The following is a 12,180-nucleotide window of genomic DNA, read 5'->3' as shown; positions in this document are numbered from 1 at the left end:
CTTCCCCCTCTATTTCTACTTTCTTCCTTTCCTACCTCTTTTATTCTCTTCCTCCTTTCCTCTCCCTTCCTCTCTCTCTCCCTTCCTCCCTCCCTCCTTCCCTCCCTTCCTCCCTTCCTCTGTTACAGACTCGTTACAGTAACAACTGAACATAATACAAGTACTCTTTAAATGACCCTGAGAGAGAGGTGATTTAATGTTAGTGAACTGCTCTTGACTCAAAGAATTAAGAGCTACCCATCCCTCCCTTGAATCAAACTTGATTACTTTCCATTCTCCAAGCACTGTATGGCCCATACGGGTTAAGCGCTTCCCTGTGAAGTCAAAATGGTTGTTGTCTCTGTGTTGAGGCTCCCCTCATGAAGAAGACTCGTTCCGCTACGTGTTTTATTACGGTCATGGGAAAGCGCTAAATCCGTTCACAGAACGTATAGGGAATTGGACATAGGCTAGGTTAGGTTAGGTTAGGTTAAGTTAGGTTAGGTTAGGTTAGGTTAGGCTAGGTTAGGTTAGGTTAGGATGGGTTAGGCTAGGTTAGGTTAGGCTAGGTAAGGTTAGGTTAGGATAGGTTGGGTTAGGTTAGGTAAGGTTAGGTTAGGTTGGGTTAGGTTAGGTTAGGTTAGGTTAGGTTAGGTTGGGTTAGGCTAGGTTAGGTTAGGTTAGGCTAGGTTAGGTTAGGTTAGGTTGGGTTAGGTTGGGTTAGGTTAGGTTAGGTTAGGTTAGGTTGGGTTAGGTTAGGTTAGGTTAGGTTGGGTTAGGCTAGGTTAGGTTAGGTTAGGCTAGGTTAGGTTTGGTTAGGTTGGGTTAGGTTAGGTTAGGTTAGGTTAGGTTAGGTTAGGTTGGTTAGGTTGGGTTAGGTTAGGTTAGGTTAGGTAGCTTCGTCAGGAAACAGGGCAAGTGTTTCCTGATCCGGGTCTTAGGCAGATGACGACCGGCCGTTGGAGCTTTTGGTCATCTGACCGAGGCCTTTCGCTGGCTTACCCCTCCACCCCTTTCAAAACCATGATTATAGTTATACCAATTTTTTTTAATGGCGGTAATCACGTTTCATCAAAGTGGAGAAGAGGAACGCAGCACCATTTCCTTGGATCAAGAGCCGTTCAGAGCATCAGGGCACACACTCCTGAGGGATCTGCCAAAGATCCATCGATGCAGCTCACTGCGCTTATATTTACTCATTACTCTAGTATAGCAAGTTACTCACTTATCCAAGCTCATTCACTGTTATCGCAGCTCACTGTTATCTTACCCTATTCACTCGTGTTATAGCTCGCCAACTGCTATCTTACCTGACATTCACGTTCGTGAATTCGAACGTTAGCTTTGTCGAGGCTTCTGGTTGTGCCGTCCTGGTGATGGTGCGTCAGTACTTGGCTGACTTCGACTCATCAAGGTCCTGATGACTGTAAAAAGCAGTTGATGTGGAGAACTGAAGCTACTACACTCTTCTTCTTTCTCAAACAAAATTAACTTCTATTCCTAGGGATTAGCGCTTATCCTACATGCCAAGGAGTATTTTCTACGTCGTCATCAAGTCCTTCGTTCTAACGCTACTTGTGACTCATCTGTCCTCTCATTTGGTGAAAAAAAAGACTGTGTAGTAAGGTTTCAGTTACCTACTTTTGTCTTCTACATGTTTATGTATACCAGGAAAAGATTTCGGGGGTCAACGCCCCCTCGGCCCGGTCTGTGACCAAGTCAAGCAATTGTCTTTATTGTTTCTCCAATACTTGTATGACAAAATATGGCTCATGTTTTTTTTCTCCTATTATCTAACTGAGTATTTTTTAGTGTCTTCATATTTTCTGCAGCTCTGAGAGTTTTTTCTTTTTTAATTTGTCGTTCAACTTTGAGATTCATATTTAGATTTTGTAGACAAAGAGAGTGTAAAAAGGGAGTATATTCAGCAGCACAAGGAGTGATGGAGGCTCGATCCTCAGTTCAGAAAGCATCACAGGAGGCAACATAGGAAGCCAAGACAACCCTGCAGCTAAAGTTATTCTCCCAAGAGTCTTAAAGATATCCTTCCAAAGACTCTTATAGATATCCTCCCAAGAGTCTTAAAGATATCTTTCCAAGAGCTTTAAAGTCATCCTCCAACGAGAGTTAAGGTAATCAGGTGCGATCCGAGGATACTGATACAGCTGTATTATTGTTCTAGGGTGGCTTCAATTCCTTGGATCAAGAGCTTTGAACCAGTATCAAGACACCCCCTTGACGGGTCCATGAATCAAGAGCCCTTCACCAACATCAAGACACACTCTTGACAGATCCATGAATCAAGCATCAAGGCGCACCCCTGGAGCTAGAGTACTACCAAGACTCCACAACACGATCGCCTGAGCCAGCAGGTTATGGAGCCCACTTTATAAAAACTTTCGTTTGATCTTCACGAACAATGAGGAACTAATCAGAGACATCACCAAGACAAACACAATACCCTCATATCAAAGCCTCTCTCAAGTTTAAACAGACATTTATGACGCTGCTCTTAGAAACACCCAAGGTAAGGGAATACCAAGGTGGAAAACAGGACGGTACTAAAAATACGATGAACAGAAGTACGTACGGACACTTACGACTTCTTTATACACCGGACCGAAGGCCCAAGACCGACACATATTCAGTGAAGGTGTCCTATGTGTACGCAGTGGCGTTCTTTCGTCTATAAGGGGATACTAAGGAAATTTAATATCAGAAATAGGAATGCTGACCGCTACAATATAAACATGGAATATCCCCGGTATCCCTTGAGAAAGCATGATGAAAAAATTACATCCCCGGGAGAAATATTTAAAGGAGATCAAACATACAAAGAGAGTGCAGAGCAAAAATAAAATACCCGAAAAAAAAAATCAAAGAGCCTAAACGAAAGCAGAGAGGAAAGAAATCTTACATAGAGATAACCGAGATAACTGAGAATAAAATACTCGTACAAGACGGAGGGAATTACAAAAGGAATAAAAAGCCATTCAAGAAACTGAACAACAAAATGCAAAGCTTTTCTCCCTTGTAAAAATCTAAAGAAAGAAAGTCTCTGAGTTACAATTAGTTACTTACGAAAAGGAACAAACTTTGAGGACGACGAAGTAAAACGCGCGAAATAGTTAAAAAAAAATCATGAATCCATCCTACAATTTCAATAACTACGCTACACAAATTCTACAGAAAGCTAGGAAGGAAAACTGACATCAAGTCTACGCACTCCACACTAGGGCCCGACTCCTCGAATTTATATATATATATATATATAAAAAAAAGAAATATAAGCAACATACCACTAGTGCAGGAGCTCAGTGTCCATTGTAGTTGTCAAGACTTGTGAAACTCCAGACGGTATAAAAACTCGTGGATATCCACGTCTCACAGATGACGCAGTTAGAGATGGTGAGAACTACAGACCAGTCACACTAACTTGACACATCATGGACGTCTATGAAAAGACAAATTATTAATTTTATAAGAGGCAAGCTTTTCAACCCAAACAAACATGGTTCAGAACAGTAAGACCCTCCATATCACAATAATAATAATAATAATAATAATAATAATAATAATAATAATAATAATAATAATAATAATAATAATAATAATAATAATAAAAATAATAATAATAATAAAAATAATAATAAAATTAATAATAATAATAATTAATAATAGTAATAATAATTTTATTTCTTCGAGCCAATATGAGAAAATTATAATGTAATAAAAATGCAATTATTTTATACACAGGTTTTTTTTTACCGTATTTGACAAAACTGACAATGGAATAATAGCCTACAAAGTGAGGTCAAAACTTTAACAGGCATTATGGACAATTGGATATTAATTTTTATAACAGATCCCAACGAGTGACAGTATGCCATCCAAAATCCAGTCTGTACAAACTACAATATTTATTACTGCAAAGCACAGACCTGACACCTTCTGCTTATCATCATCATACAGACACGCTACTCATCATACAGACACGATACTCATCATACAGACACGCTACTCATCATACAGACACGATACTCATCATACAGACACGATACTCATCATACAGACACGATACTCATCATACAGACACGCTACTCATCATACAGACACGCTACTCGTCATACAGACACGCTACTCATCATACAGACACTCTACTCACACCTATGTATATTGTCTTTGCGGACAATACATATATTAATTGTATCGGCAAACTTTTGTTTTCAACGAACCGGCCGTATACCACCGAGGAAGGGTGACCTAAAAAGAAAAACGAAAGTTTTCTTTTGAAATTTAGTAATTTATGCAGGAGAAGGGGTTACTAACCCATTGCTCCCGGCATTTTTGTCGCCTCTTACGACATGCGTGGCTTACGGAGGAAGAATTTTTTCCACTTTCTCATGGAGATAAGTGGAAATAAAGAAGAACAAGAACTATTAAGAAAATATATGAAAACCCAGATGTATATATATGTATGCTTGTACATACATTTGTAGTGTGACGTAAGTGTAAGTAGAAATAGCAAGATATACCTGTTATCCCACCAGCACTCCTACCATCATGTAAAACACTTACTTTTCAAATTCACTTGGCAGGAAGGTAGTACCTTCCAGGGTGGTTGCTGTCTACCATCCTACTACCACAGGACGGTAATACCTCCCTGGGTGGTTGCTGTCTACCAACCTACTACCACACGACGGTAATACCTCCCTGGGTGGTTGCTGTCTACCAACCTACTACCACACGACGGTAGTACCTCCCTGGGTGGTTGCTGTCTACCAACCTACTACCACAGGACGGTAGTACCTCCCTGGGTGGTTGCTGTCTACCAACCTACTACCACACGACGGTAGTACCTCCCTGGGTGGTTGCTGTCTACCAACCTACTACCACACGACGGTAGTACCTCCCTGGGTGGTTGCTGTCTACCAACCTACTACCATAGGACGGTAGTACCTCCCTGGGTTGTTGCTGTTTACCAACCTACTACCACAGGACGGTAATACCTCCCTGGGTGGTTGCTGTTTACTAACCTACTACCACTTGACGGTAATACCTCCCTGGGTGGTTGCTGTCTACCAACCTACTATCACAGGACGGTAATACCTCCCTGGGTGGTTGCTGTCTACCATCCTACTACCACAGGACGGTAATACCTCCCTGGGTGGTTGCTGTCTACCATCCTACTACCACAGGACGGTAATACCTCCCTGGGTGGTTGCTGTCTACCAACCTACTACCACAGGACGGTAATACCTCCCTGGATGGTTGCTGTCTACCATCCTACTACCACAGGACGGTAATACCTCCCTGGATGGTTGCTGTCTACCATCCTACTACCACAGGACGGTAATACCTCCCTGGGTGGTTGCTGTCTACCAACCTACTACCACAGGACGGTAATACCTCCCTGGATGGTTGCTGTCTACCATCCTACTACCACAGGACGGTAATACCTCCCTGGGTGGTTGCTGTCTACCATCCTACTACCACAGGACGGTAATACCTCCCTGGGTGGTTGCTGTCGACCAACCTACTATCACAGGACGGTAATACCTCCCTGGGTGGTTGCTGTCTACCAACCTACTACCACAGGACGGTAATACCTCCCTGGATAGTTGCTGTTTACCATCCTACTACCTAGGATCGGCAGACATGTTTTACCGAAGAAGCGCAGTCACATATCATCAAAGTTTGATGGTGTAAAACGTAAAACAATATATACTTTAACGAGAAAATATTCCAACAGCTTCGGTATGGAAAGAATACAGAACTAAAAAGAACAGAACACTAAAAAAATGTGAATTTTCACTGCACTGCGCGAACAGATGAAAGACCAGTGAACAAGAGTCTTATGACCTGTTGTTTAAAGAACACGATGGAGCAAATGTAGTCAAGGTCAAAAAAAATGAGAATTTGGAATATGAGAAAATTCAGAACAACAGAGATCACGTCTAAAATGCTGTTCTCTATTCATAGTTCCTGTCAAAAGGTGAGGTATCCGAGCTAGAAAATATATTGAGATCATTTGCAGAATTAGTACATCATCAGGACTACAAGGAACATCTCAAACCATTAAGAATTTAATCTATGGAAAGAGACAGAAAAAAGACATGTCTCTTTTTTTTTTTTTTTTTACTTAGCACATCTGCTGTTTCCCACCAGTAAAGAAGGAGCCAGAGACGAACACACATTCACCATCATTCATCAAGTAATTGTTTGTAAATTAGACACATGTGCAACTTTTGGGTATCTTTATTGAGGAAACGTTTCGCCACACAGTGGCTTCATCAGTCCATACAAAGGAGAATCTTGAAGAACAGGAGGAGAATGAGGTAATCAGTCCCTCAACCTTGAGTCGATGTGGTCAGTCCATCAATCTTGAATGGCGAAACGTTTCCTCAATAAAGATACCCAAGAGTTGCACATGTGTCTAATTTATCAACATGTCGGTTCTCTGAACCATTCATCTACAAGTAATTGTCTCACCAAATGACCGTCCGCACCACAACATCCCCACCCATCTGATACCAAAAATTATTTTGAAGGCCAGGTCGCTAGTCTACACTCTAAATTAACAAGCTCTTGGCTTGAGAAATACTGGAGGGAGTGTAGAGTAAGCCTATTGAAAAGCTTAAGTGTCTTAAGCTCAAATGCAAAATACTATCAACTTCCCTGAAGCAAGACTCTTCACACTTCTACAAGCACGTACAAGAATTGTTACCTTCACATAGGAAAAAACTAATAAGTTCCTGCAGGAAGTGCCGGATCAATCAGGCTGTCGTGGCTGTGAATGTGAAATACACTAGTAGAGCGAACCTTTTAACAAATGTTGTTTTGCCCTAAACAGAACTTTATCAAATCTATCAAAGGCGTAAAGTCGCGGACTCAAAAACTTACGTTCTGCTTCTTGTGCTTAGCATTCACTGTCGACTACTCGTCATTCGCTACACACTGCGATATCAACAAGAGGGAAGTCTCGAAACCGGTCACAGGTATGTTACAGGTAAAGTTACAGCACACGGGGCATTTGAGACACGAGCTGCAAACATAAAATACATCGTAATCAATCTTGCAGTCGATCGGAAATGCCTTAAGGAATGTTCAAACCCCCGAAGTCAACACTCGATCACTCTTGGAGACAGTGTATATACATCGAGAGGGATCTACCAACGTACATTCACCAAGGGGTGTATGTCTCTTAATGTACATAGAAAAAGACGGGTATCCCTCAGTGTATATTATATATTTAGTAGTATGCTTTAATCTCTCTTAGATGGACTAAGGTATCCATGATGATATATAGTCTAGAATTCAGATAAAATGAAACCAGGGGCTCGCCAGCTGAATGACGGTTTTCAATGTTGCTTGACTGACACTATCCAGATTTACTTCTTGCTCTCTATAGTGTCTGGCTAGCAGCATTGAGTGGAGCAGCATACTGCTGGCAAGTCTTGGCTGTGCCACCACTGCTCTAGATGGATCGCAACCTTAATGACCCTCGTGTGGTCGACAGGCTTTGAACCCTCAAGAACAATCTTCGTGAACCTCATGGCAGACTGATTACTAAATTCATGGGGAAACTCTACGCTCTTATAGGCAAGGATATGAGAGATAACCAAATTCGATTTGAGGTACTGAAGGGTAGTTTTATTTCTAACGCTCAAGAGCCCTTCGCCAGCATCAAGGTGAGGGGGCTCTTAAACTCTCTTCACCTTGATACCCGTGAGTTACGACCCGTGAAGGGTCATAACAGCCTCGGCAAACCCTCGGTTCCAATTTAAACGCTTTCCTGTTATCAACGAAGAAGATTGTTGGTTGTATATTTCCATCAAGTCTTAAACGTGGGTACAACTAATAGTTTTATGGGGGGAAAAACGAATGAAAACGCGTTATGAAATTCCTATATTAATTTTTTAATATTAAGGCTTTCAAGATGCTATGCAAAAAAATACGAAAAATTTCAACGCCGCGCTTAAAAATGCATTAAAATTAAGGAGCCGCGTCAGTTCACACACGATATTTTAATGACATTTCCCAGGCAAATTACGAAGAAATTTTTGCTAGATTTTTCAAAACTACGTTTAATATTATTTTATTTACGGCAATTTAGTAAAAAAAAGGCAAAATAAAAATGTATATTGATAGTAAATGGGCAAGGATGAATAAAGTAAGCCTTTTATTCATATATGTTTCACATGCTATGGGATACCTGACAAAGACATTCCACAGGGGGCAAAATGTGCTGAAATAAAGGATTTACTCTATGGGTACTTATCAAAAATTATTTTAATAATCCCAAAGATGATTTCCAAGAAATAAATAGAAAGAAATCATTGTTTGGCCTCGAAATGTTCAGTGAGTGTGTGTGTGTGTGTGTGTGTGTGTGTGTGTGTGTGTGTGTGTGTGTGTGTGTGTGTGTGTGTGTGTGTGTGTGTGTGTGTGTGTGTGTGTGTGTGTGTGTGTGTGTGTGTGTGTGTGTGTGTGTGTGTGTGTGTGTGTGTGTGTGTGTGTGTGTGGGTGTGTGTGTGTGTGTGTGTGTGTGTGTGTGTGTCAATTAATATGCACTCACGTGTTCACGCGCGAACAGTTGGATTCGGGCTCCAGGAGCAATTTATACGAGATTGATGATTTGTGGGCCTTTTATCACAGCTGATGACCAAGAACACTTTAATAAATATGCACATTTATAAACGTGTCCACTACCAGTATGTAGATTTATCTACTTCACTAAGACACAGTGGCCACCAACTTCACTAAGACACAGTGGTCACCAACTTCACTAAGACATAGTGGCCACCAACTTCACTAAGACACAGTGGCAACCAACTTCACTAAGACACAGTGGCCACCAACTTCACTAAGACACAGTGGTCACCAACTTCACTAAGACACAGTGGCCACCAACTTCACTAAGACACAGTGGTCACCAACTTCACTAAGACACAGTGGCCACCAACTTCACTAAGACACAGTGGTCACCAACTTCACTAAGACACAGTGGCCACCAACTTCACTAAGACACAGTGGTCACCAACTTCACTAAGACACAGTGGCCACCAACTTCACTAAGACACAGTGGTCACCAACTTCACTAAGACACAGTGGCCACCAACTTCACTAAGACACAGTGGTCACCAACTTCACTAATACACAGTGGCCACCAACTTCACTAAGACACAGTGGTCACCAACTTCACTAAGACACAGTGGTCACCAACTTCACTAAGACACAGTGGCCACCAACTTCACTAAGACACAGTGGCAACCAACTTCACTAAGACACAGTGGTCACCAACTTCACTAAGACACAGTGGTCACCAACTTCACTAAGACACAGTGGTCACCAACTTCACTAAGACACAGTGGCAACCAACTTCACTAAGACACAGTGGTCACCAACTTCACTAAGACACAGTGGTCACCAACTTCACTAAAACACAGTGGCCACCAACTTCACTAAGACACAGTGGCAACCAACTTCACTAAGACACAGTGGTCACCAACTTCACTAAGACACAGTGGCCACCAACTTCACTAAGACACAGTGGCAACCAACTTCACTAAGACACAGTGGTCACCAACTTCACTAAGACACAGTGGTCACCAACTTCACTAAGACACAGTGGTCACCAACTTCACTAAGACACAGTGGCAACCAACTTCACTAAGACACAGTGGTCACCAACTTCACTAAGACACAGTGGTCACCAACTTCACTAAGACACAGCGGTCACCAACTTCACTAAGACACAGTGGCAACCAACTTCACTAAGACACAGTGGTCACCAACTTCACTAAGACACAGTGGTCACCAACTTCACTAAGACACAGTGGTCACCAACTTCACTAAGACACAGTGGCCACCAACTTCACTAAGACACAGTGGTCACCAACTTCACTAAGACACAGTGGTCACCAACTTCACTAAGACACAGTGGTCACCAACTTCACTAAGACACAGTGGCAACCAACTTCACTAAGACACAGTGGTCACCAACTTCACTAAGACACAGTGGTCACCAACTTCACTAAGACACAGCGGTCACCAACTTCACTAAGACACAGTGGCAACCAACTTCACTAAGACACAGTGGTCACCAACTTCACTAAGACACAGTGGTCACCAACTTCACTAAGACACAGTGGTCACCAACTTCACTAAGACACAGTGGCCACCAACTTCACTAAGACACAGTGGTCACCAACTTCACTAAGACACAGTGGCCACCAACTTCACTAAGACACAGTGGTCACCAACTTCACTAAGACACAGTGGTCACCAACTTCACTAAGACACAGTGGTCACCAACTTCACTAAGACACAGTGGTCACCAACTTCACTAAGACACAGTGGCCACCAACTTCACTAAGACACAGTGGTCACCAACTTCACTAAGACACAGTGGTCACCAACTTCACTAAGACACAGTGGTCACCAACTTCACTAAGACACAGTGGTCACCAACTTCACTAAGACACAGTGGTCACCAACTTCACTAAGACACAGTGGTCACCAACTTCACTAAGACACAGTGGCCACCAACTTCACTAAGACACAGTGGTCACCAACTTCACTAAGACACAGTGGTCACCAACTTCACTAAGACACAGTGGTCACCAACTTCGCTAAGACACAGTGGTCACCAACTTCACTAAGACACAGTGGTCACCAACTTCACTAAGACACAGTGGTCACCAACTTCACTAAGACACAGTGGTCACCAACTTCACTAAGACACAGTGGTCACCAACTTCACTAAGACACAGTGGCAACCAACTTCACTAAGACACAGTGGTCACCAACTTCACTAAGACACAGTGGTCACCAACTTCACTAAGACACAGCGGTCACCAACTTCACTAAGACACAGTGGCAACCAACTTCACTAAGACACAGTGGTCACCAACTTCACTAAGACACAGTGGTCACCAACTTCACTAAGACACAGTGGTCACCAACTTCACTAAGACACAGTGGCCACCAACTTCACTAAGACACAGTGGTCACCAACTTCACTAAGACACAGTGGTCACCAACTTCACTAAGACACAGTGGTCACCAACTTCACTAAGACACAGTGGCAACCAACTTCACTAAGACACAGTGGTCACCAACTTCACTAAGACACAGTGGTCACCAACTTCCCTAAGACACAGCGGTCACCAGCTTCACTAAGACACAGTGGCAACCAACTTCACTAAGACACAGTGGTCACCAACTTCACTAAGACACAGTGGTCACCAACTTCACTAAGACACAGTGGTCACCAACTTCACTAAGACACAGTGGCCACCAACTTCACTAAGACACAGTGGTCACCAACTTCACTAAGACACAGTGGCCACCAACTTCACTAAGACACAGTGGTCACCAACTTCACTAAGACACAGTGGTCACCAACTTCACTAAGACACAGTGGTCACCAACTTCACTAAGACACAGTGGTCACCAACTTCACTAAGACACAGTGGCCACCAACTTCACTAAGACACAGTGGTCACCAACTTCACTAAGACACAGTGGTCACCAACTTCACTAAGACACAGTGGTCACCAACTTCACTAAGACACAGTGGTCACCAACTTCACTAAGACACAGTGGTCACCAACTTCACTAAGACACAGTGGTCACCAACTTCACTAAGACACAGTGGCCACCAACTTCACTAAGACACAGTGGTCACCAACTTCACTAAGACACAGTGGTCACCAACTTCACTAAGACACAGTGGTCACCAACTTCACTAAGACACAGTGGTCACCAACTTCACTAAGACACAGTGGTCACCAACTTCACTAAGACACAGTGGTCACCAACTTCACTAAGACACAGTGGCAACCAACTTCACTAAGACACAGTGGTCACCAACTTCACTAAGACACAGTGGTCACCAACTTCACTAAGACACAGTGGCCACCAACTTCACTAAGACACAGTGGTCACCAACTTCACTAAGACACAGTGGCCACCAACTTCACTAAGACACAGTGGTCACCAACTTCACTAAGACACAGTGGTCACCAACTTCACTAAGACACAGTGGTCACCAACTTCACTAAGACACAGTGGTCACCAACTTCACTAAGACACAGTGGCCACCAACTTCACTAAGACACAGTGGTCACCAACTTCACTAAGACACAGTGGTCACCAACTTCACTAAGACACAGTGGTCACCAACTTCACTAAGACACA

The 12,180-nt window shown here is 42.8% G+C and overlaps 1 protein-coding gene across 2 annotated transcripts in view; it reads left to right on the top strand.

Annotated features, from left to right (window-relative positions):
* Positions 1-12,180, top strand: part of LOC128691031 (zwei Ig domain protein zig-8-like) — a 348,642-nt gene that overhangs the window by 248,833 nt on the left and 87,629 nt on the right. The window lies entirely within an intron of this gene.

Source organism: Cherax quadricarinatus, chromosome 27 (genome assembly GCF_038502225.1).
Source record: "Cherax quadricarinatus isolate ZL_2023a chromosome 27, ASM3850222v1, whole genome shotgun sequence".
Taxonomy (NCBI): domain Eukaryota; kingdom Metazoa; phylum Arthropoda; class Malacostraca; order Decapoda; family Parastacidae; genus Cherax; species Cherax quadricarinatus.
Note: the sequence above shows the minus strand (reverse complement) of the source record. Positions and strands in the feature narration are given on the sequence as shown.